The sequence below is a fragment of the Amblyomma americanum genome, unplaced genomic scaffold, assembly GCF_052857255.1.
Source record: "Amblyomma americanum isolate KBUSLIRL-KWMA unplaced genomic scaffold, ASM5285725v1 scaffold_12, whole genome shotgun sequence".
Classification (NCBI taxonomy): domain Eukaryota; kingdom Metazoa; phylum Arthropoda; class Arachnida; order Ixodida; family Ixodidae; genus Amblyomma; species Amblyomma americanum.
This window is the reverse complement of record NW_027526484.1, coordinates 480,855-508,150: the sequence shown is the minus strand read 5'-3', so window position 1 is coordinate 508,150 and position 27,296 is coordinate 480,855. Positions and strand designations below refer to the sequence as shown.

General features: G+C 46.9%; 1 protein-coding gene across 1 annotated transcript in view; it reads right to left on the bottom strand.

The window, feature by feature from the left end:
- Positions 1–27,296, bottom strand: part of LOC144111902 (nose resistant to fluoxetine protein 6-like) — a 122,489-nt gene that overhangs the window by 50,155 nt on the left and 45,038 nt on the right. The window lies entirely within an intron of this gene.

Genomic DNA, 27,296 nt, shown 5'->3' with positions numbered 1-27,296 from the left:
ATAGGCATTATCGTAAATGGTAGAGAAATAACAAATTTTCAGTTGTTTTAGCACTCACAACGAGCGCCATAACTTCCCGCTGCTGCATCATCGCCAGCATTTTCTATAGATGGGGTTTTGAGAACTTCTATACTTCCTATGGCAAATATAAAAGCATTTAGTACCCAAAAAGGCCTTCGGTTTTTCCTATTTCTGAAATTATGCATTCTGAATTTGATGATATGTGAACTCTGCAGAATGATTGTTCCGTTGCTAAGTAGTTGCAATGCCGTAATCCAGGTGCAGTCATGACAGGTAAATTCGTTACTAGTCAATAATAAGTGAATTAAGTGCCCAAAATATGGCTTGGAGCCATAACGCCAGCTGCCAAGAACACTAATCATAGACTTTTGGTGCCTCACGTATTCTTTGTTGTTTGGGTCATGCCCTCTTTCGTGTTTCTTCTTCATAATAAAATTAAGAACTTCTCACTCTCACGTATGCTCAATGAAAGGCATAAGCACTCCTCACAGTTATAGGAGTCTTTCCTACCTGTTTTATTTCCATTTTTTTTAGAAAATAATTATATTTTGCTCTGGCCCACCACAAATTCACTGAAACTATTAGTCGCTGGTTTGTCTGATAAAGAATATGCAGTTTCTGGCTAAGTCGAAACTTGGTGAGTCGAAAGGTCTCATAGGCTTTAGCATTCAAAGCAACATAAATTTGGAGAGAATTACACAATTGTCATTCTAGGGCAAGCTACATTTTCTTTCGTTCTTTTTCATTCTTTTTATTTTATTCTTTTGTATTTATTAGATTTCTTTATTTGCACCTCAAAGGCTCCACTATGGGCAATCACGGGAGGGTTACTACAACATTACTGCAAGTCTACAATTTGACAGCTGCGTGTACCTGCTGCAGAAGGCTGACTGACACAACCAGAACCCAGTGTGCTTCTATAAAAGAAGGAGTTTGCCTCGCTTGGATGCAGTTGAAGACTTTTGGTGTTGGGTGACGGTCATTTTTAGCATCGGATTTTGTTGGGCAGTTTTCATAGTCTGTGCCTATCTGAACGCTTTTTGCCTCAATAATATCTAGTTGTAAGAGCAGCTTGTGCCTGTACTCCTTCCTTGTATTGTGCTCCTGTTATTGTGTGCTGCTTGCTTCATTATGGGACGACTCCATCTAGCTCGAGCTATAGTTATTACGTGATCCTGTCACTAATTTAATGTGTTTCTTCCTCAGTGGTGCACGAGGACAAGAAATTGCTCCAAATTTTGTGCTCAAAATGCCCTTCTACTAAGCTGAACTTGTTTGATATAGACATGCAGCTTTTTTCCACTTAAGTGCAGAGATGGGAAATATTAGGCTTCATTGCTACACAGTGTGTGGAGCTTTTCATGCAAGATTACATACTCTGCACAACTGCCTAATTGTTACCTGACTCGGGTGTCGCTTGAGACGAAGAACTTTACGCTATATATACAAGAATTTCCAAGAAATGCACTGGTAGCGCTGGAAAAGTATAATTTCTTGGCGATTGATGTTTCCTATACGGCACACCCCAGCAGAGATTTTGCTTTCTAATCTCACCAAGTCGTTGTGCAGCCTTCGTATGCTGTCCCTAGCTACAGCACCAAGGGGTTGGCGAGGGCTGGAAAAATTTTCTGGACCACAGAAAAATATGCAGTAAGCTTCTTTCAGACCTTGACGAAGACTAGGTACGTTTCATATGATAGTGCAGCTGCCCCAGTGGTCCCCTCGCTGCTGGTATATGAAGCTCTCATCACTGCATACTGCCTGTTTATTTTTATGTACAATGTCGACCAAAGGCAAGTCTACCGAAACATTTTACACGCCCACCGCCTCCCGCCCCCCTACAAGCGATGAGCAAAACGAGAAAAGAGGCAGCACCTGGACGCCGCCTCAATCTGCGTGAACATGCTCCCTACGACGACGGCATACTTTCACGCGCACCTGTCTCCCACGTACACAAGAGCAGAAACCGGCTCATTGCATAATGGTGGGAACATTACACAGCACATATTAACAGTTTACTCGAGTGTACCGCCAACGTCGTCAAGACGAACCCCTCTTTCTTATCTATGCACGGCCACGACACGGTTTTGTCAAAGGTGCACGGCTAAAAAGCTAACACGCAAGCAACAACTACAATAACAACAAAATCCAAGCGCTGGGAAAAGCAAGTATCCATGCAAATATCGTTCCGCAGGTATTTTTTACGCAAGATTTATTGCCCCAAGGCATCAATGGGCGAAGGTGTGATGAATGATGCAGTAATGACTAAAGCAATGAAAACGTTCGCTGTGGTGGCTGCGCTGTTAAATCCGCGGGTGCACGGTGTCGTCTGCTCTTTTATAACACTCGAAGACTAATGTTTCTTTTTAAATTAACATTTTAATTTCCCTCCAAACCCTGCACAGACAATCCTGCAGTATTCAAAGCTCAAATTTTATGCGGTTTTCTTTTAATGTTTCGTGCAATTATACGAAAACCGCGGTCACCTGGGGCCGCTGTTCTACGCAATCCATAGCAAGAGCTGTCATAAGCCGGAGCTATCTCTAGTCGAACATAACCGAAGTGTTTTTCTTCCTCCATATTTAGCAATGGCGGCGTAAATAACGCGCGCCTTCGTCGCTGTCTTCATTCATGTTTTTTGTGTGTTTGTGTTTTTTACTGTAGCGCCTATACGAGCACTCATTTGTTTGTTATCAACATGATAAACTGAGTTCACCGACGTGCCTTTGCGTCCAGAGAGAACTTCTAGCTCAATATTACCTACGTGGTATGTGAACAGGCAGTGCACGTTGATTTAGCCGGCGGTGGAAGTGATGATGAACGCCTCGTCGATTTTCGTCAAAAACTTGCCGGAGGCGCGATATTGACTCTACGCATGCGATCATGAACGACAAAGGAACTTACTTCAACAGCGTCGAACAATTCAGCAATAAGCCAGCATTTGTGCATTCTGTACTAGACTTGGCTCAGCTGAAGAGTGCGGTGCCGTAACAGGCGCTTTTCCTTTGTACACAAAAGCACAAAAGAGTGGCCGTTTGCTTGATGCACAGCAGCCGAATTTAAGGCCAGTAAAAATAGAGGAGACACTGTTAAGGCAAAGTGTCGGTCTTCAAGGCTTTTTTGCGCCAGTATGTTTAAGATCTACAGGTTGCTTGCTGACTGGTCGTAACTGCTGTGCCGTTGTCATACGGTCGAAAAGCTTTGAAATCATGCTTCGAGAACAATTGCGCGTCGTGTGAATCTCTAACGCCATGTACTCGGTGCCTAATCGAGCTTGCGTTTGCAAGCATCCACGACATCTCAAATTTGTCCACTATCCCATTGAATCTGCTTGCAGGAAATAAAACTCGTTTTACAGTAAGGCTGCTTCTGGACAGCAAAATTCGTTAGCCGCTTGCTCAGTACGTGTGATGTACGGCGCAAACAGTGGGAAATTCAAAATGCAGAATCTGCGCATTTGCTTCATGATGTATTTGGTATAAAGTTAAAATTGCTCAAAGTTGCCATTGGCAACATAGGAGAACCTTCAACCTGTAACTCTTGGCTCATCCGATTTTATTGCATGGGCGTGGCTGCACTACTACTTCTGCTGAGCACTTGCATGCGCAGAATTAATGAATAAAAGGTGAAGGCGAAAGTGAAGCTACTAGCAAGTGCTATACAGGGTGTTTCATGTAACTTGAGTCAAGGATTAAAAAAAGGAGGAAACCGCAGCTGAGCGCAACCAGTGACAAAGTGTTTCCTGTCATGAGACCCTCCTCAGAGTATTTTTCATATTGTGCTTACCTGGTTAATTAGGTGCAATTAATTATCCAGTTTTTAATGTTCAATTAAGGTCCAAGTGGATTTTATTGAGGAGGGGATACAGAAATAATTTATCAAGTTTTTTGTGCGAACTTACCTCTTGCGTGGTCCTTTTTGCGGCATTTAAAGGAAGTCCAGAAAACATTAAAAAGAAACGGGACCACGCTCATGGGAAAACGTATTTTAGCACTCCCAACTGTGTTTTCAACCAACCAAAGGTGCACGATGACCACGGCCAAGTGAGTGGCCTTCCGCTCAGTTCCACGAGCCGCACAAATAAAGAAAACGTAGGCTACCACGAACTACGCAACTTCATTGCTTTCCCTTTCTTTTTTGTTTTCTGTGTGCTATGCCTCATTAAAATCTCTGTCCGAATTGGGTGTCAGGAGCCAGCTTATCACTTACCCCAGATCATGGCATGCACTTTGCTCCAGAAACACGTGCTGACACATTTTAAAGACTATGTTTGCAGCTGCGTTGACCACTCACTCTGAGATGGTGAACGAGCATGCTTCATGCATTCACAACATGCTTGGTAGTGATACAATATGGTAGCAGAAGAGCGCAATTGCATAGGTTCTTTTATATTTCGCAGGCTTTATTTAAATGCTGGAAGAAAAGATATATTGGAGATACGTTGCTACAAAAAAACTAAATTGATGGCTTCTTAATCCCATGTACAGATTAATGAACTGCACATGACCCTAAAGTGTATACTCAAAATGTTACATAACTAAATTTAGCTAATTATCAAATTAAGCAGAATTTAAAAAATAATATTTGAAGCGCCACACGATGGCAAACAATATGACATCGGTTTCACTCAGCTGTAGCTCACCGCTTTTTTTAAAACATTGGCTCAAGTTTTGTGAAGCATCCTGTCTACCAATTACAACATGTAGCATGGAGTGCTGAGGCGATGGCCAAATGGTATAAGGCATGGGGAACAAAAAGATCTGGTTGGTCTGGCGCTGCTTTGAATCCGGCTTGGGTTTATGGTTGCCTCGGCCAACTGTCGAATAGTTTTGCTAAAATGCATGAATAGCCCCTTGGTGCTCTCGCGTGTGGATTTTCAGACACCTTTGCACTTCGCCAACATAAACTGGTGGCAAGAGTGTGGCAGCGAGCAGATAACATTCTTCTTGCAAAGGGCAAAAGGACGAGAGTGTGTAGCTGCACCCCTTTGAGCCTTCATCAGCCACCGTTCCATCTACTCAGCTTATTCCTACTCAACTTATTAAATGATGAAAAGATGATCCATATACAAAATTTGCTGCTAATTACCTTTCTTAGCCTATGCAGTAGGCCACGTCTCTAAGTAATTGCATTTACTCAGATGTTTCTCAGCTTCCTGTTTCATTATTTTGTGGCTGCCTTCAACATTTTAGACTGTCGGGACCTTCTCAAATGTTGTAACTTCTTTGTGCACTCTCAAGGAAACCCGCCACATAACTCTGGAATGCCATCTCGCTTTTTCCGTGAAGTGCTCTGGTTTCGTTTGTAGACTGGTATTGCATGTTGGAAATTGGCCAGTTTTAAGTTGATGCTTTTGCTGTCCTTCAATATTGATGTTTGTTTTTGTTGTACTGTTTTTTCTCATGCAACGTAGGTGATCGCTGGGAAGCACTAATGTTAGCCCTGCCGAGGTGCGTTAAAGACGCACAAAACAGGAATCTGAACTCATCTTTTTACTTTGGGAACTCTACATGTTCCGGGCATTCATAGAAATGGCGAATTATTGTCATGTGCGGCCGATTGCCCTAATTAAATGGGATTAAACATCCCGGCTCCCCCCCCCCCCCTTTTCAACTCAACGCGGTTGGTAGGAGAAATCAACCAACGTGTCAGCCAGTCCCGTGGCGGCTTGCCGCTCTGCCATCGGCGGAGTGACACGTAAATCAGAGTCCACTTGTATTTTTATTACCATGAGCCTAATTTGCGGCTATATTGTCTGTGACTGAAACTGTTTAGTCACAGAAACCTAAAATCTAAATAAAATGGAAAGCAAAACTACCACTTAACTGGCTGAAACTCTACGCGTTGGTTGACTCTGCCTACCTACCGCATTGAGTTAAAAAAATCCGATTTAATTAGGGCAATCAGTATAATTCAAAGATTCTAAGAATGCCCGGAAACTGTGGATAGAGTTCCTCCGGTAAAAAAACCAGTTCAGATTCTTCTTTAGCGCACCTTTAAGGCGATGCACTCCGTGGTGCCCACAGTGAGAGTGTCGCTTTCACTAATCTTCCTGTTGGCATCTTCTTTTTCAACTCTTCCATTTGTAGCGCGCATAGGCCTTTCAGACTCAAAACGCTAGTTCAATGCAATTTTTTTTTGCTTCAGCAGTGGCGCTGAGGAGCTTGCAGGTTGATCAATCTTTCATTGATGCTAAGCAAATAAGCAGGAATTTCGCTTTTGATTGTGTTAAGTGTTAAATACAAAGAGCAGTAAAACAGTGTCAAGGCTCTCATCTGTGAAGTCAGGATTTTCGCATGACGTATTCTCTTGGAGACATTGCTCTGAGGCCACAGTAGGAAAGAAAAATCAAATAGAGGATAAAGCTCTAAACATGTTCTGTGCTAATAATAATTCATAAGTATGTTCATCACTCCAGATCCAGTGCTGATCTTTGGTCACGAGGACCTGATGTGTGAAGCACGACGACTACAACTGTACATGAAGCCACGCCATTGGAGTGCCACATTGGTATGTGAAATATGAGTTACTGGCATGTGACATTACCATTGAAGATCACCTCATTTCCACCTCATATTTATTAAAGGAGCATATGGAAATTGGGTGCGTGTCTCAAAGTTTTTTAAAGGGATATCTGCATTTGGCATTTGAGTTAAATTATGTTGCTTTGTGTTCGCATGTTCGTTACTCAGGATTGTATCGAGGCGGACTTTGGCTGTGTGGTAGTGAGGCTGGAGAGTGGGTGCTCTTGGAATGTGCAGTTTGTTGTCCTGTTATCCTGCTATGCCCTAGAAGTAAGTGCTCCTTAGAAGGATGAGCCACAGCTCTGCCACTTCTTTGCTTCAAAATATGGCAAAGATGAGAGAATATTTATTACACTGTTGTGCATGGATATTCAAATCTATAAATGCGAGCAAAAACGTACTACTACTTGGACACTGTGTTATACCCAATGCCATGAATTCCCACGTCACATTTTGAGTTTTTGTTAGCAATAGAGTTGAGAGGATTACAGATTCCCAATCGCTGTTGAACTTTGGGCTCTTTGGAAGGGGTAGGCTGCTACAGCATGGCAAACTCAGTTACCATTGAGAGGTTCCAAAAAGTTCCTGTGTACTGTGTGCCACGCATGGCACGCATGTGCCACAGCGAATGCAATACATGGTAGATTGCATTTTGCTGCCAACCATAACCACTAAGTGTTGTCCGTCAACGCAGCTTTCCTTGTTTCTACTACTGGCCAAAATTGCCTCGTGATCCACTTTTTGCTTCCATGGCTCTGTTCGGCTTCCTCTCAATGGTGCAAACTTTTTTGAGGGGGGGGGGGGGTTGGTTGTGATCTATTATTCTTCTCTCTCAGTCTTGAAGCGAACTTTCCTTTTGTAGAGAAAGCAGCACTAGGCTAGTCGGCAGCGCATTTCAGGCGGTCTGCGCTAGTCACTTCATGCGCCGTAACCATGCCAACCAGCTGCGCAGGTGTTCGCCGCGCGCCGTCGTCACATCGGTCTCCGCACGTGACGTCATCATTTATCTATGCTCCTCACTGCGCATGCGCTATGCTCTTAGTGGCTGCGCCGCTGCGGAGGATATAAGGCGCGGAGCTCCACTCACCTAGGGGGAAGCCGCAGTGGAAGAAGACGCGGCTGGTGGAAGGTGAAGACGCTTGGCGAGACGTTCTTCACGTACATCGGGTGTCTCCGACATGCGCTTTGCTATCCGCACTTAATTTTTACGTAGATGAGCTGCCTCACTCCAGGCAATGACTTCAGTGTCAGTAGAAGCAGCTTCCCGTAGGCTCTGAAGATGCCACTTGCTGTACACACGGTCACCAGCCTCGTCTTCTTCACTCATTGCGCCTTCTGCGAAGGCGAGCGGCCGCTGCACGGTTTATATCCTCCTCCGCGGCGCAGCCGCTAAGAGCATAGCGCATGCGCCCTTCCTTTCGTCAAAATCATCGGTGTCTGGAACGTTGTCAACGCTAACGGCAAGACAGCTTTCGCTTTGTATATCCAGAATTAGCTGAGCTAATCCACATTCATTTTTTCCTCTTTCTATCTTCATTGAAAGGTAGGAAACAGCCCTAAGAGAGAGAGAAAGACAGAAAGGCAGGGAGGTTAACTAGGCAGCGCCCGGTATGCTACCCTACACGTGGGAAAAGGAACGGAGGGAGAAATAGAAAGGCGAGAGAACAAAGGGATATGATCAGTTTTCCACATGTCCGTTGGCCGTTACTTGCAGGGTGCACAGGGCACACACTGATAGTTCACAGTCTTGCACTCAGTCCTTAGTCCTTCAAGAACTTGAAAAGTGCCTTCAAAGCTGTCTTCTGCGATGAAGGCTCACTCCAAGGACCCAGAATCTTGGCTTCAGTAAGGGGCCGAGGATCTAAACGGCGGAGTGTTGCAGCCAGGAGCGCACGCTCACGCTGAAACCGAGGGCAGTTACAAAGAAGGTGTTCTATAGACTCGTCGCATCCACAGATCTCACACGCAGGAGAGTCTGCCATTGCGATTTAGTGGGAGTAGGCATTTGTGAACGCCACTCCCAGCCACAGGCGACACAACAGCGTTGCATCGCAGCGGGAGAGGCCGGACGGAGGACTGAGTTTAAGTAAGGGGTCTAAGCGGTGCAGACGGCATATGGAGTTGCTAGTAGAGGACCATGACGCTAAAAGCTCTCTTCGGCCAAGCATTCGCAGATGTCTTGCGGCGTCGGCTCTTGTCAACAGTATCTGGACAATGTTGGCACTGCCGTGATCCGCTCGAGCTGCAGCGTCAGCTGCGTCGTTTCCATCAATGCCAGAATGTCCCGGTATCCACTGGAAGACGTTGTCACGACCCTCTTTCTGCGCCTGGTGTTGGAGATGTCTTAATTCAGCTACGAGTTGAACGTGATCGCCGTGGCGTGAAGCGGAATTAAGAAACTGTAATTCTGCTTCTGAGTCACAGGACACAGTCCATTTGGGGGGTGTTTGTTCATCGATGTACTACACAGCCGCACGAACAGCGGCCAATTCTGACAAGGTGGACGTGGCCCAATGCGAAGTTTGCTGGATAATACTGATCTGTCTCGCAGGAATGACCACGGCGTAGGTTGAACTTGTGCCTGAGACCGAACCATCTGTATACACATGAGTACGATCACTATTTGCGGCGTGGAGTATGCAGAGTGTCAACTGTTTAATAGCCGGTGTTGATAATTTCGATTTTTTCGTTATGCCTGGAATTGTAAGGCGCACGCATGGCTCCCGCAGACACCACAACGCAGAGGAAGGCTGGGCTGCCGGGGTGAACTGTGATGAGATGGACGCCTGATGGGCTGCCCCAAGCAGCTCAGGTCATCGGCCCAATATTGCAACAGGACGGTCCCACCCTGGTGCTTTGTAGGGCCGGCCTTTGCCAATACGGCTCCAATGTTGGACCAATTACTTGTGCTGCTTGGGCTATAACCTTTGAAATCGCTGCGTGTGGTCTTTGATTCGCCACTGACACAAGGTGGTGCTGGGGAATCCTTGTTAGATGTGGATCCGCAGGGTGTCAAGGGTTATATACGTCGAGAGGGTAGTCCTGGGCGATTGAAATGGTAGCAACTGTTGGTGCGCTGCGAGGGAGACCGAAGCATGTGCGAAGTGCCTGACCTTGTAGAGCTTGCAGGGCACGCAAATTCGTCTTGCATGTGCTTGAAAGCACTGGTGCACTATACCGCAAAAATCCCAAAAGAGTGCTCTGTAGAGTAGCAGCATTGATAGTATCGACAATCCTTATGATTTTCCGCCAAGTAATCTGAGCATGTGTGTGATAGAGATTAGTATTTTCTTTGCAATGCTGCAATGCGGGCTCCATGATTAATTCCGATCTATAACAATTAATAAAAACGGTTAGATGCACTATAGGCAATGACATGGCCGTCAATGGTTAGCGGATAACGAGTCATACTTTTGCGCGTGAATGCCACTATAGCGCACTTCTCGGCTGACACGCTCAGACCTTGTTCTCGGAGATAGGAGGAAGTTATGGTTGCTGCCCTCTGAAGTCTTGCTCGCACCTGGAGACGCGTCACAGAGGAGGCCCAGCTGCAGATGTCATCGGCATGCATAGAGATATGGACGGTATTAGGTAGGTACTCCTGGAGTCTTATAAGTGTTAGATTAAACAAAGTAGGACTGAACACTCCACCTTAGGGCACGCCCCGGTAGGTGCAATTCACGGGTGTGGAGCCAACTTCACACATAATAAAAAAATGTCATTTTGGTCAGATAGCTTTGGATCCACCTATACATCCGTCCATCAATTTGAACAGCCTCTAGCGCATCAAGGATGGCCTCATGTGTCACGTTATCGTATGCACCTTTGATATCAAGAAAAAGTGCCGCGTGCATGCGCTTCTGGAGTTTCTGTTGCTGTTCTGTGGACACGAGATCAATGACGTTGTCGGTAGAGGAGCGACCCCGTCGGAAACCCGCTATGGCGTTAGGATACACGTTATTGTGCTCAAGGTACCACTCAAGACGCGCCAGAAGCATTCTTTCTATGGCGTTTCCCACGCAACTGGCCAAAGCTATTGGCCTGTATGATGACAGGTCGAGCGGAGATTTCCCTGGTTTTAGTAATGGTATCATACGACTGGATTTCCACTGGGGAGGGACAACTCCGTCTTGCCACGAGTGGTTGTAAAGGTTGAGTAGCTCTCTACGCGCGTCGTGGCCAAGGTGGCACGGCGCAGCATGTGTAATGCCGTCTGGACCTGGTGCAGACGAACACTTACATTCTGCAAGGGCAGCATCAAGTTCCTCACGAGTAAAGACAACATCCATTGCAGAATCCAGTGATGCAGGAGGAATACGCTGGGAACCCGAGGTAGTCACTGCACCCGCGATCGTCCTGCAGAAGTCAGTTGCAACTTCAATCTGATGACGGTTTTGATGTAGAGGCAACGCATAGAAAGGCAGTCTTTGCTGTGGAAGTGTTCGAAGCCCCCGCACTGCCCGCCAAATGAGGGACATGGGCTTTCGAGGATCCAGAAATTGACAGAAGGACTTCCAGCGCTGTTCCTCCAGCGTGTTCATTCGTCGCTTGATATTCCTCTGAACACGACGCGCCTCTCTCAGGTCCCTCACGCATTTGGTCCGTCTGTAACGTCTTTCTGCACGCCGACGAACAGCAGGTAGGCGGTCTGATTCGACATCAAATTCGGTGGGCATCCTAGTGGACGTAAGGAAGCCTCTAGCAGCCTTCATTGCTGTTGCTATAGTGTCCTCAAAACTGGAAGTGAGGGCTTCTTTGCACTCCTCTTCCATTCGAGTTTTAAATGCTGTCCAATCGGTGTCCGCGTGTTTAGCTGGGCTGGACGCCCCTAGACCTGGAATCTTGAGGTAAGTGGGTATTTGGTCACTCCCGTGGGTCTCCACATCACGAAACCACTGGACACGCCGGTGCAGAGACCGCGAAACTAGCGACAGGTCTAGGCAACAGCTTTATGAACTGCCTCGCAGATATGTCGGGCTGCCGTCATTCATTACGTAAAGTTCATTTTCTGAAGCAAATAAGTTCATATTCCTCCCTCTGGCTTTGACTATAAGACTTCCCCAAAATTGGGGGTGGGCGTTGAAATCTCCGCTAATAATCCAAGGAGCCCGGCTTGCCTCCATAATTGTCTTCAACCTCTCGCAGTCCAATTGAGAGGAGGGGAGACATACGCCGCAATCAGTGTGAACTCTATGGATCCTTTTTTGACTATGAAGCACACGTACTGATTGTCATTGTGGGGTTGAACTGGGCAGCAAACGTACGTTATGTCGGTGCGGACGTAGACCAGAACTTTGCTGCGCTTCCCGCATGTCGGATCAAAGAAGGGCTCGTACCCGGAAAGCCTGATTGCTTGGGATAAGTTAGGTTCATAGATGACTCATATTAGAAAGTGGTTGTTGAAAACATATTGCCGAAAACCTGCGATTCGTGACTTTAGGCCTCTTGCGTTCCACTGGAAGACCGCAGCGCCCCTGACTACCTCACTAATGGTGGGATGCTGGCCAGCCATTCTGTTTTAAAGATCTTCTAGTGGGAAGCTGGCCAGCCAGTCTGTTTTAAAGATCTTGTAGTGCTTTAGCCAGAGTCCAGCACCAGTAAGACGCTTCGGGCGGTTGACGATTGCAGGGCCTGTATCAGAGGGCAAATGGCGTTGACCACCGTCCTGAGGATCACGAGGGCTTGGCGATCTTGCTCTTGGAGCACTTCTCTAACGACATGTGAGCTCGCCGATGGGAGCTTGCGCTGAGGAGGCTCAGGAGGACGTAATGGTGGAAGCACTGGCCAAGCACCCGCACACGAAGAGGTCTGATTATCCTTGGCGATATTTCGCCGACTAGACACACTTGTACGTGGCAGCACGGGGGGGGGGGGTTGAGAAGGAGGCGCCGTGGGCGCGTCGATGTGGTTTCTTTTTGCAATAGAGTTTCTTGAGTTCTTCCTGCGGCGAGAACGCCTTTTCAGAACAGTCGCGGCAGCTTCACGGTGCGTAGAATTGTCCCGAACCATTGCTTTAGGACGGCACACTCGTTTTTTAAGCGCGGACAATTCTTAGAAGAGGCGTCATAAGGCCCGTTACAGTTGGAACACTTAAGCACTTGTGCATTACAGGACTCAGCGCTGTGAACTCCGGCACAACGAGAGCACACTCTCGTGTTGCCGCAGACCCCGCTCACATGACCCAGTTTCAAATATTTGAGGCACAGCAGGAGTTTCGGAATAATTGGCCGCACGGCATGACGGAAATGGCCCACCTTCACAAGTAAGGAAGGCTGTCGCCTTGGAACAAAATCTTCACACAACGGGAATTGCCCAGACGTGATACCCGCAGAATTACGGTGCCATCATTTGCCGGGTTCACGAGTATGGGCAAATCATCTCGCGTGATAGCCTCATCGACATCATAAATTACGCCGGAAGAGGACTCGTTCCTGCCGAGGGCGATAACAGTACGTACTAATAATCCGCCGAGCAGAGTCATGGCCCGCAGTGGTTCCAGCGCAGCCGCATGGTGCACATCAACGGCTACAATGTTCTTCCGCGCATTCACTCGAACGTCTTTTATTTCGTTAGGCACGAGGGCCTCGAATTCTACGGAGACGACTTGCCTGTTAGGCTGCCTCATGTTGTCGGTTGGATGCACAGGAAGGACGAGGATGGTGTGTGCCGGTGTGTTGCCAGTTGTTTTGACAGTGGACTCAGTGGATGACGACCCGGCTCTTAACAGTCTTGGTCCTCCGGCTTAGGTAGGCCTAAAAGCCGTCCTCACTGCTGGTCTCGCTGAGGTACTCAATGGTGTCATCGCTGTCTGGGTCGCTCGGACGGCAGCACCGCTTCGTCGACGAGCTCGAGGAGGAGGCCGCCAGGCCATTCGGATGCCCCAGAGGGTTCATATCCATCGCCGTATGATGGGGAACGGCGTCCCCTCAGTATGCACGCAAAAATACAGAAAAAAGCTGGAGACTGACTGAAAGCGTTCCACAAGGATGCACTTCGTCGTCTTCGTAACAGTGCTTAGAAATGTGATAAAACAGAACAGGTGATAGACGGGTGCGCTTACAAGCAGTATACATGGAAAAACACAGAAAAAAGCTGTAGGCTGACTGAAAGCGTTCCACAAGGATGCACTTAGTTGTCTTCGTAACAGCCCTAAGAAATGTGATAAAACAGATCAGGTGACAGACGGGTGCGCTGACAAGCATCCAAATGAATTTTTGCTACAAGCTTGGCTGCATAAATAAAGCTGGGAATGCTGTGCCAATTCAGCCAACCTGCCCCATTGCATTAAACCTGCTAGGTGCTTTTACAAACTGGTAGTTTTTAATGAAATTGCATCAAGACGATTCCAAAGGAATATTCCAGCAAAACCAAGGGCACTCGACGTGGTGGCTCAATGGTTAGGGCGCTCAGCTACTGAACCGGAGTGCCCGGGTTCGTACCTGACTGCGGCGGCCGCGTTTCGATGGAGGCAAAACGCCAAGGCGCCCGTGTGCTGTGCGATGTGAGTGCACGTTCAAGATCCCCAGGTGGTCGAAAGTATTCCGGAGCCCTCCACGGCCACCTCATTTTTTCCTTTCTTCTTTCACTCCATGGTGCGGTACAGGTGTCTGCTGATATGTGAGACATACTGCAACAAGGGCCGCGGTGAATGCGAAGAGGCTGAGGCTAGCTGCCACCTAATGTGCACAGACATGACTATAGCTCTTTCTCTCTACGTGTGACCAGAAGGATGACTAACGAAATGCAATCCTGGCCAGTTTTGCTGTCTTGCCCTTTGCCGCCTAGTGTTGGTGGCAATGCCAACACTGTTTCACTCAAATACGGTGAATTCAGACAGCGAAGAGAAAATTGCTTTTGAGAGGCTCAAGTAGTGCTAAGTATGGGTTCTTCTAGATTCATCCGGCTTTTGTAAAGCACCATCATGTGGCTTATAAGTTCAATGTAAGACAGTGAGAAAGTTTTCGGACGGCTGCCGGTAATAGCTCCATTACAGAGACCTCATTCCTACTCGCTGTAACTGCGCTGTCAACATGTGAGCTTTCGGTTTGTCTGTATGGACAATATTAATGCCAACTTTCAGTGTAGATAGTTTGTGCGTATATAAAGAGCCTAAATTGTGCTGTTTCTAGTTCGGGGCGGCACGTTTCATGATTCAGCATACGGTTGTAAAATCATGCGTGCACATGTTCACAAATGATCTCAAGGTTATGTCATTGCTGAACATGCGAGGAAGTTTGAACCGCGTCTGTTTATTGCAAACACTTCAAGAGAAAACAGCGCAATGCGTGGGAAGTACACACCAACACCAGACCTATCAGCGGAGAAAAATGGCAGTGCCCTTTAGGATGACTGCACTTACATGAAAGAACGCTCCGTCGCTATACTTGGAGACTGTTTTTGTGGCTATGCTGCGGAAACTACGGGCGCGCGCCACCAGCTTAAACGGCTCTCTCCCTCGTGAGAGCGTGATGAGAGCACTCTTGTGAAAGCCTTGCTCCTCGCCCTCGTAGCTTCCACTGCACAGCACAGAAAGCTGTCCGCGAGTAGTACGGGGGTCATGAGAACAGTTTATAAATGCAATCGAGCCCACTTATAATGAACCTGATGGTCGTGTGAAGTGCTTTTGTTGTGTCCAAGGTTCATAATAGACGGACTTTTATTTTACAGCCAGAAATATTAAGTCCGAAGAAATTGGCGTTTGTTTCTCAGAAAAAAGTCATTGTACATGTAAGCTTGTTCAAAGGCGACCGTTACACAGCGTTTTGCTGGTTCTGTAGAGGAGTCATACGTATATTTCTCGCTGAGGCCGAGCAACAAGCTGCTTTAAGTGCACGATTTAACTAATTGAGGTTAAAGTGTTCATGGCAACCAATGGCAGGTCGGCCTTCTTGTCATCAGATCCTTGGTAGCCGGCAAGTGTTTGTACTTCGTGTACAGTAGATTACTCAATTTATAACTCTCCTATGCTGGCGTCATGATCCGCACCGCACGATGTCACCCCAGGTGATATCATGTCTGGCTATCTGCGCATTAGCAACGCGTTGTCACATAACCACGTGTGTAATTACGTGGATGTTCAGTATCATCTTCGGTTGTTGCTTGGTTTTTAAGTCTTGCATTACGGAAGTAGTTCCGACATGCTCTACTGTCAGTCCCATTTACTTGGCCTTAATCATTTCCACAGAGGCTGACAAAAATATCCGAAGTAAAGCGTCACCGTCTACATGCGCTGTATTATAGCGCCAATGCGATGACACCTTGAGCGTGTAAATAACGCCCATGTCTGGTGAATGAATCTTGCAATCTTCATTCAGTATAGAGAAGAGCATTATCACAAAATTCAGAGAATTCAACACATGAGCAGGAGCGCCTATTATATTTGTCATGCCATGGATGAGCCCAACAAGCCAATTGATGAGAAAATCGTGAAACTTATGCACTCTCCTCAAATGACAAAAATAATGTATTATGTAGGCCTTTGTGTTCGACCTGTACCGAATGAAAGTAAAGCTTCAGAAGTATGACAGTTTGCTAGACTTTCCGATGACAAAGAACAGCAACTGGTCACAGCCATTCATACTCATGCACAGAAGCAAGTTACCGTGAAAACTTGCGGTGCCTTCCTTCAGAGCAGGCGTCGCCATTCGAAGATTTGTTTTTGAGTGCACCATATTGTGAAACCTGTCATTATGGCGACAGAGTCTTTCCTTGCCTTTTTAGATCCCCAAATCGCTTCTGCGGAAGGGAGTCTGGGAGGCATGGAAGTGCGCTTCAAACTCCGCCTTTACCAGATCTCAGGCACAGTCCCACTTTCCCTAACACATATTCTTATGGTAGCACTGCCTCCGTTCGTAATAAGTGAGGGTTCATTATTATTGTGGCCGTTATAAGCAGGCTTGACTGTATTATTGTGAGGGAAAGTTGTTGGCGCTGCTCTTCATCCACTATGGAGAGGAGCAGCAATGCCAGGAAGATAAGGTATTATATTTGGCTTCGCTATTGTTGGTCATGAAACGCGGATTGCCGCAACAATACAACTGTTCACGCAGCAAACCTGGGAACAAATGCTGTGAAAGCTTCCATACCAGCTTAGCATCGAACTTTCAGTTCTGTTAAATTTATTGAAGTGAAAACGACAATATTGAAGTATTCTTTGCACAAAGGAGCTGTTGCTTGCTCCTTTCAAAAGCTCTGGATTTGCATTGTATGCAGTTGTGTTCAAAGTACATTCAAAGGTTAATGTCATTCTTGCGCTTGTCTAAGAGATCACTGATGCATCGTCCTTTCTTACTGACGTCAAGTTTGCCACACCACAGCGGATTCCTTTGAATGGCTCAATGCTGGCAAAGAAGTTGTAGTGTTTCTTTCTGTCGCGTTTCTTTCTTTCTAATTCAATTTTTTGCACAATCCTCTTTGTTCCGGGTGGGAAAAGGCACTCTAACCCTTAAATTGCTTTCTGTTTTGTTCAGATTTTGCAAAACTTTGTCTGAGCATGGGTTGTTTGCAGTGTTTTGCTTAGGTGGCTGATCAGGGTTGACGTGCACATGCTATAGAGTTTTACAATCTCCAAGCAGAGATTCCCCAGTGCTTGACAACAACTTTAACGGGAATTCAATTGGGCACTGAAAGCGGTGCGCACTAAATGTATGCATGACCCGAATAATCTGGCTACATGCATGCTTTTGCTATCCTACACTTGAGTAATCTGGAGTGAGCCTTCTGGAAGGGTACAAGTGCCTCTGGGACTGTGGCAAAGTGCCAGCGCACATGTTTTCCAGGAAACAAATTTTATATCTTCTTTCATATCTTGGGTCAATTCTTTGGTTAGGTTGTGAAGTTCTTAGCAGCGCATTTCGAAAGTGGGATCACCACTTTGCTGAGCATTGCCATTGCTGTAAAGATCTGAATAATTAATGTATCGAGTGGTTCTGTCCTTCCTCCTGTGCTTATTGATGTAGCATTGCTGGCTTGTTACGACAGCTGTCTTCTAGCCAGGCTCAAGGACGAGAACATCGGTAATGTTATGTGATATGTTGATCACAATTCAGTTTTTACCACTTGAGCAATGGTCGGCAAAGTGCTTTTCAGATTTTCCACAGGTTCTGCTCAGAACTTAGTGACTTGGAATTGACCGCAGAGCTTCCTGCTAACAACATGCTTACGTTTTTATATCTGGAACTTTTGTTTCGTGATGACTGTATGTGCTGGCTCTATTTGCTGCAGTCCTGGAAGAGCCTGTTGCCCCTTCAGCGGGCTTACTCAAAATTAGTGAAGCGCGGGACAGTAAGAGCGTGACCAAACAGAGAAGTGTTCACCTCATGTATGCATTTAGTGCAAACCAGTTTTACTGCCCAAGTGAAAAGGCCAAGGACAACAGGAATTCCATTACTATTCTTACGTGGTCCGAAGTCTAGGCAGTGCGGACTTCAGTGGGAGTGGTCACATCGAAGTGTGCCAGAACTTTCGTGGTAGTATAACCTTCACTATCAGGGTAGAAAACGCTTGTGCTTGGTCGTGTCCCCAGATGAAGGTGGCGTCCTTTTTCAGGAGGTCGGTGAGGGGCGGGCGATGCCGGCGAAGCCTTCAACGAATCGACAAAAGTAGGAGCACAGCCCTAATAAGGTGTAGACGTCGTTACAGGAACGTGGCTGGGGAAAGTCTTTGTCGGCTCAGATCTTATCCGGGTCATGGTGTTCCCCGCGGTGTCAACGACATGACCCTAGATGGCGAGCTGACGGCGCGCGAAACGGCACTTAGACGAGTTGAGCTGGAGGCCGGCATGACGAGAGAGGGAAAGGATCTGAGAAAGGTCAGCGAGGTGAGAGGAGAACGTGGGTGAAAAGACAATGACGTCATCGAGATAGCACAGGCCGGTGGGCCACTTAAAACATTGCAAAAGGGTATCCATCATGCTTTCGAATGTGGCTAGCGCGTTCCATAATCCAAAAGGCATAACATTAAATTGATAAAGGCCATCAGGGGTCCTAAAGGTGGTCTTCTCATGACCCTGGTCATCTACAGAAATTTGTCAGTAGCCGAAGCGAAGATCTATGGATGAGAAGAATTTGGCACCATGGACGCTGTCAAGTGCGTCATCGATACGCGGAAGGAGGACACGGCTTTTTTAGTGATTTTATTCAAGTAGCGATAATAAATGAAAAAACGCCAGGAGCCATCCTTATCCTTGAAAAGTACGGCGGGTGAGGTCCAGGGACTCTGTGAGGGTTTGATAATGTTTTTCGCTAGCATTTTAGTAACTTCTGCATTGATTACCTGATGCCCGGGGTGAGATACTAGGTAGGGGCGGCGGCGGATGGGAGGGGCGTCACCGGTTTCAATTCGGTGCCTGACGGCGAGAGTTTGACCCAGCGCGGTGTTGTCCACATCAAAAATATTCGAAAAAGATTCGAGCAGAGCACGTAGCTAGGCAGTTTGGTCGGAACGAAGGTCGGTAGCGATCATGGTCGTGAAGGCGTCTTTCGACAGAGTGAGACCGCCGACGCGTGGCGGCGGTGTCTTGAACAGGGGTGGCTACCAACGTAGCCGCGAGGCAAGGAGCGAGAGGGGATAGCGTAGCCACTCAGATGCCATACGGGAGCACCTGAGAAGAGATGCCGAAGTTGAGGAGCGGCAGAGAGAGGGCGTTGGCTTGGTCGGTGGAGATGGTATGAGGTAGGGTAACGTTACGGGTCAGCAGGAGGCCAAGATTGGGAGTAACGAGATAGTCGCCATCGGGAACTGGGCGAGATGGGGTAAGTGGAACGAAAAACGCGGTTCATGATGACAGGCGAGCATATACGGTACTGAACAGTCGCAGTGAATCATCGACTGGTTCTGAATCCAGCATTGGAAGTTCGAATTGTAAGACACCCTCCGAGCAGTCAATGAGGGCGGAGCGTTCAGTCAAAAAATCCAGGCCGACGATAGGGTAATGGGAACAGGTGGTCAGCACGGGGAACTGGACTGTTATACTCTGGCCGGCAATAGTAACGCACGCGGTACACATAACGTCCACTGCTGGCGTGCCACCATCCGCGACACGCACACGGCACATGGCAGGCGTGAGGACTTTTTGCGGAGGTGACGCCGGAGGGTACCACTCATCACTGATGCATGAGAACCGGTGTCAATCAGTGCGCACACAGGAACACGGTCGATAGTGACGTCCAGGAGATTAAGTCGAGTGGTCTAGAGAGGATTTGTGATCCGGGTCGTTGATGCAGCGTCAACTCCGTGAGCTGCATCATTTAGTTTTCTAAATGGGAGCGGCTGCGAGACGGCGTCTGAGGAGAACGAGAGCGGCGCCCTGCGGCGGCGGAGAGCGGGAGAATCGGCGTGGAGGGGTTACGGCTGCTTCAGACGGTTCGGACAGGCTCGGGTCCAGAAGTTGCAGGACGGGGCAGGACTGTAGAAGGAGGGGAAGACGTTACGGGGTGGTGAAGAACATGGACTGCGGCAATGGTGGGCGATGTGGCCAATGCGAGAGCATCGAAGCAGATGGGGCGGCCGTCTGCCGTGCGCCACTCATTGGGATTGTGGTAAAGAGGCGGAGAATAATAGGTCTGACGAACAGCAGAGGGAGGTGGCTGGGGAGTGTCCGGGCTTCTCATAGCACACGGTGCCGCAGGGAGGTTCAGGTTAGCGAGCTCCTTTCGCACGACGGCCTGAATCAGCGACACGGCGGGTAGAGAGTTTTCAGGTGCAGGCGGACGGGGCATCACAGGCGCAAGGGCTTTCAGATCGCGGCGAACAAACGGGGTGACAGTGTCGGCGACAAGGACATCATCTGAGGACGCGCGGAATGGTAATCACTGTTCCTCGCAGAAGACGTGGCGGCCGTGTTAGGGAGCCGAGATAACTGCTGTGAAATTCGGCTGCTTTTCACCTGCTCGAAAGGACGGCATTCTTTTATGATTGTGTCCACGGTAGTACTGTCTTTGCAAACAATTAAGTTAAAAGCCTAATCCGCAAGCAATTTCAGAACATGGCCCACCTTGTTGGACTCGGTCATGGCGCCGTCAACTTTATGGCAAAGCGCCAAGACAACTTGGATATATGCAACATAGCTTACTGTTGACGACGGGGCGCGCGACGCGAGCTGCTTTCTCGCGGAGAGCTTCCGGTCATCGGGTCTGTCCAAGCACGGAGCTTTTCTTTCAACGTGTCCCAGCTCACCAGTTCGTCTTCGTGGGTTTCGTACCATACCCGGGCCGTGCCACTAAGATGGAAACATTCGCCGGCATCACGGTAGGATCCCACCGGTTATACGTGCTCACTCGTTCATATAGCCTGAGCCAGTCGTCGACATCGGTGCCGTCGTTCCCAGAAAAAGTACCGGGGTCACAAGGAGGAGCCATGACCACGAAGGGAGCAGCAGCAGCAGGAGCGCTTCGTGACTCGCCGGGTGGAGCCATGATGGTAGTAGGCCTGGCCTGACGACCGCTTCGGTGCTGTGCGGCGTGGAGATCCTTTACCCAGCACCTCCACCGAAGATGTTACGTGGCCTGAAGTCTAGGCAGGCACAAGGACGACCGGAGTACAGGGCACAGATTACAGCGAACACTTCCTCCAACCGTCTTTACGAAGATTATCCGTCGCAATATTGTTGTCAAGCGTAGAGCAATATTTCCTTAATGTTTGTAAGGAAGCGCTTGCGCGTTAAACCTGGTGAGCCACCCAAACGAAACACTGCTTGCATCTAGTGCGCACACAACTCCATGCAATCTTAACACGATTATTAGCACGATAGGTACGCTCTTCCGCCTGGTACAAACTGAGAGGCTGTGCGAGAGAAAGAAAGCAAAGCTGCGGGAAGAATCGCCAGAGAAGGTACATTGATTGCCACTGTGATGTTATTCACAGGAATTCGCTGTCATGTGACAAGTATTGCACTTTTAGCAACCTTTCAGACTTTTTTTTCTGCTCGCTTTGCATTTATGTCTTCATATGTTCAGTTGGCCTCTAGCAATTAACCATTTGGTTCGTAACGAGCACACTCGTTTGCCGTCGCCTCTGGCAAGTTTCATAGCACTTCTTCCTGCCTTATTACTGAAGGTGAACTAAGCTGCTAGTGTGAGCCCTGTCTTGTGTTTTAGTTTCCTAGCCCTGTTCCTTGTTTCCGCATGCTGCCTCTTTCCCATAAAGTTGTTGCTTATCTGTGCTTATCATAGGCAACAGTGAATTTGAAGCTTGTGCGACTTCTAGAAATTGTCAAATATGCGTTGCGGGAATTGAAACACCTTTCCTTCCTATTGTACACGCAATGTGCCTATGTTCGGAGCCGTTTGAAAGCTAGAAGTTACTTGGGGGGATTTTACTTTGGAAGTTGTGTAGTGATTTGCCCAGGTGGACGGATAAAATTTCATGAACACTGCAAGGCAGTGATATTGGTGGTAGTTGTAATTTTGTATTAAAGTCAAAAATAAGCTCTGGCACAGCTAATGTTGCCAGCAATGGCTTTGTGCAGGAGCAGAAAACTCAATTAAATGTGAGCAGGTTTTAAAAAGGCTTTTTTAAAGTAATCTTAAATGCTTTAACAACATATCTATTCTTTTGGCACTTTGTTGTCTCAATCTTGCATTTACTGGTGGACATATGTATGTGCACCATTTTCTGGTGCATATTGTAGCCATTATAAGCATAATTGGTAATACATATTATCCACATTTTATGTAGCTAGCTTTGCTTGCCCTTGTTGTAATGAATTCTCGAATCAATTACAGGCTCTGTGTAAGTCTGTGCTATTATCTGCTTAATAGCTGAGTTGCTTAGAATTTGCTGCAGACTTCAAGTAAGAGCAAGCAAGTTATGCCGCAAAAGGTAAATTTCCTGTGTTTCAAGAAGGCATACACACTATGCGAGAGTCTGGGGACAGTAAATATTTTGGTTTTGCGGTGCGCTGGTGCAGCGCATGAGCAGCAATATACTCGCACTGTCTTGCTGATGAAATGTGAAGCTTTTGGTGCCACTCATGATGATTATGATGATGGTGTATTAATTCTGTGCTCTCAACATTGAAGCAAAAGCATGGTGCACATCAGGAGTCCAATGTTTTATCCCTTGTTTTATGCCTGTTGTGCAGGTTCACATTCCCGAGTGATGGATTGATGCTGCTCAAAGAAAAGTAGGTCCACTTGCTTGAATAGCCCCAGAAGTGACACCTGAAGCAGTGAAGGGCAACAAAAACTTCTACAACAAAATATCTCTTCACAAAAGGGGAGTCTTGCATCATTTGAGAAAGGTGCACAGCTGTTGATAAACCAAAAAAGCATTTGCAGCATGTTGTTTTCTTTATGTAATGTGATTATCTTTCCTTTGTCATTTCAAAAATGAGTCGTTTTGAGCACGCCGTCATATACCATATGTTTCAGGGAAGCCCGCTGCTCATTTTTGCAGGTAGGTTTTTTGAGGTAATAAAATTGCTACTGCAGCATAGTAATATCAGTGTTGGCAGACACCAGACAATAGATGAATCATGGTAACTAGTAAGCTGGAGAACAGGATTCTAGTAATTAACCAGTTAACTGATTGCAAATAGTAATTTGTAGCTCGCTGTAATAGGGATATCAGTAATACCGTCAGCACTGTGACTAAGCAGATTTAAACAGTTTCACATATGGTTCAACAAATGCGCACCGGCAATAGGTGAGCAGAAACACCTGCATATTCCACATGACCACCTCTGTCCTGCCTCAGCTTGGGCAGCGAGCAGGGGTGAGCATTGTGGTGCAGGCAGATGCAGGTAGTTGCGTGGCCCGTGCACTGTGGAGTGGCATGCAGGGTGTCGTTGTGTGGGAGCAGTGAGCAACGGAATGTACCGTGACGAGTTTGGATGTTGAATGTGACATGTTCGCCATTGAATGACATGCATAGATGGGTGTCACTGTGCGCCCATCACTGGTGCATAGTTTTTGAATTGCACATGAAAGTGGGAAAAGTTTTTGAGCCGCAGCTAGAAGGACAATCACATTTTTGAAATTCTAAACACTGATTTGGCTTCTATTATTGACAGGCTGTAAATCTTGAATGGCTGGCAGGTACCTATCTGTCAGAGGTAAAAGGCAACTATTAGAATTTAGCTGAGCGGCTTATTATAGTCATATTTCTTTACGATAGTCTTAAGGAAGACCTTCTAGCCAGTGATGTAAATCGATTTTGATGATGTGGCTAATCGGAGGTTAATACATGTCACGCAGCCTGAGAGGGGATTAACCATACCGCATTGAGATTATCAATGAATAAACCTCAGGGTTGTGGCAATTGGTCGCAACCGTTCACTGGAGGGCCACCCTTGATGAACATCTAGCGCCTCATTCTGGAGTTGTCCAACTATAGTTACCATGATGCACCTATTTTTGACGTCCACCGACAGATATATTAGAGTCCTGCAAAAGACATCGTCTACCCCATACAGTCTTCTTTTAGACATTAGCGGCAGGCCTTCCTGAAACACTTAGTATATTGCTGGGGCAACTTTAACCAGTTGCGAAATAAAGGAATAAATACTCATTAGCATTCACCTAAACACAGCCATGCAACCGCAAAAGAAATTGATATATAGGTACTCTTTATGTGACAGATTACACAGGCCCCCTAAAATAAGTTTCTAAATTTTGTATTCTTCGAAATAGAGCAGCAGATGCCGTGTAGTGAATTGTGAATAGCACAATATTTCTGGCATGCTTATTTAGTTGAGCAGAAATTCAAGAGAACTGTTGTGGGAATAACCATGAATGACTACTTCATCGTTAAGTTTGTCTAGTAGCTGCTGACATTGGATGCACTTTTCATTCCGAATATTAAATTCACTGCGAATGAAGTTATGACTTTGTGTACTGGTTGCTTTTCCAGGTATCTTAGGGTTTCGCACAGGCAGTTATGACTAAAATACCCTGAAGAATGTCAGAAAAACAACTCACGGTACTTGGTGGCCACCTAAATTGTGTTGAAGAATTCAACAAAATTGATATGAAGTACAGCTCATCTGCATCTTCAGAGTGGCTGGTGTGGGCCTGCGTTTGAAGCTCTTGAGACAGAATAAAAATGTAATTGTGCAAAGCTGTGTTTTCTAGTGCATGGGGATGGGGCATCACTCGTTCCTTTTGAACAGGGCTGCCAGGGACCCTGGATTAGGGAAGGCAAGGGGGACGGTCGTCCCCCCTCAACATTTTCCAAGGAGGCCAGCGCACTCCTCCCCCCCATGCCAGTCTCCAATTGCTTGCAGTTCGGTGCATCTGTGCCAATATGCTAATATTCAGTGTTTACCTGTGTGCTGGCAAGTCCCTGGCAGTGCACCAGTGTGCCACTGCGTCAGCATGCAGTTTTAACCAGTGTGCCAGTATGGAGTCGTTTCAAGTGTATACCAGTATGCACAGGTTTCAAGTGTATGCCAGTATGCACTGGTTTCAAGTGAACCAGTATAAAGTGTTACACAGTACCAAACCGGTCCGATAATCAGGTATGGCACTGGTTTACACGTCCCAGTGGCACTGTGTTTTCCGATAGGGAAAGATTTCCAGCCATATCCTTGATAGATTAAGAAGCGCAAAATAGAGGGTGCTGTAAAGAGGTGGTCAAGCTCAATAACCTGTCAGGCGCCGCTCGCCGTTTCCCTCTTAAACAGGTTTCAATGCGAGAGCGTAACAGTGGGCGTTTGGAGAAAAAGCCGTGCGCGTTGTAACACTAATTCAGGATCGGCCAACAGGTTTGTGGCGTCACACGTTCAGCTGTGCGATGAAAACGACTCAAACTCAAGTTAAATTATGACTACAAGGTCGTCACAATTTAACTTATATTTAATTATCATGACGCAAACGACATTATGAATTACAAGGACGTAAAATAAAGCAGAATGGTGTAGAGGTAGAGAATCCGTCTGGCGTGCAAGAAGACCGCGGTTCAAATCCCTGTGGCGTACAATTCTCTACCGGATAAGAAAAGCTCCAGGTGTCGAAGGAATTGCATAACCAGGCCGGGGGTGTTGCCTGATCTCGGTGACCAGAACCGACAATGCACTCTCTCACCAGAACAGGATTTGACCACCCTGGTGTTGTACTTGGCTACAACATGCTATATGATATATCCAATAAACTCTCGGCCCTCAGTCTCCACTGCTGAGGAGCAACTGACCAAGGGGGTGGTCGAACCTGTTACGCAGTGGAGGATGCTAAGAATCTTCACTGGAATCTGAACCCGGCAACGTTTAACACTAGAACCTTTTCCAGTGAGGCTATTTTAGCAGTGCTGTTCGAGGACATAGCGGGAATTAGATGAGATGTCATAGGGCTTATTGCAGTTAGGAAGACACAGGACGCGTGGGCCCTGCTAAGGACAGGTACGTCCTATGCTATCGGGGATAGCGGACTGGCGAGAGCTATGTGTGGGATTCCGCATCAATTGGCATGTCGCTGGCAGCATAGATGACTTTTTTTACTATTCACGACAGGGTTTGGGTTATAATTAGGCTCAATAAGAGGTACAAACTGAAGGTGGTACAGGCGTACTGGATTACATCCAGTTATGACGCCTAGGTTGTCGAAAGCTACGAAGACGTGGAATCGGCAATGTGCAAAGTAACAACACAGTACACTGTACTGATGGGCGATTTCAATGCTAAAGTAGGCAAGAAGCAGGCTGGAGACCAGACAGTAGGTGACTATAACATAGGTCCTAGGAAGAGCAGGAGGAGTTAATAGTAATCCCATGAGAGAAATAATTTATGAATCACGGATACCTTCTCACGCAAACGAGAGAACAGGAAGCGGCACTGGAAAAGCTCCAATGGTGAGACTACAAATGAAAAAGACTTCATACTGTGCGCTCACCATGGCACCGTGCGGTCCTCGTAAAGGTGCGGTGGAGCGATGATAGGATGGTAAGGTCTCTAATCAGCCTTTACTCGATGAGGGAACTGAAGAAACTAGTAAGAAAGAAGCCCGTCAACTAGTTAGTGGTAAGAGGGAAAGTAGAGAAATTCAGGATCTCGCGCCAGAACAGATATTCGGTTTAAACGAACACGACGACCTTAGTGTTCAAGCAAGGGATGATAAGATTGAAGCTATCATTACGGAGCGCACAGTAGAAGTAGGCGATACGATGACTCGGCAGGATACCGGCAAGCTCTTTCAGGAGACGAAATATACTATGGAACGCCAACGCATGGAAGGATCTAACCGAGCACACAGAATAGAAATGGCAGAGTCATTAAAAGTAATGAATAAGCGCATGGTATCCGACATAAGAAAGGTTAACACGGAAAGATTCGAGCGGGCTCTAAAGAATGCAGGAAGCCTAAAAGCGATGAAGAGTAAATTACGCATAGGCAAAATTTAGATGTATGCGCTCAAACACAAAAAGGGCCCTGTCATTAGCATTATGGTTAAGAAGTTAAAGTAGCCGAATATTTCTACATAAAATTTTACAGTAGCTAATGTAATCACATGGTAAGTGAGATAGGCAGTATCACCCAGCAGTGGGACATGTCACCAGTAAAGAAAGTGGAAGTACAGAAAGCCTTGGAAGAAATGCGAAGGGGGAAACCAGCTGGTGAGGATCAGGTAACAGATGATCTGTTTAAGGACAATAAAGGAGGTGGGGACGGGGCGCTGGAAAAACTAGCCACCGTGTATACGCAAGGCCTTATCACCTCGAGCGTACCAGAGGCTTGGAAGAACGCTAGCATCATCTTAATTCTCAAGAAAAGAGATGTTAAGGGCTTGAAAACTGATAGAACAATCAGCATACTGTTCGATA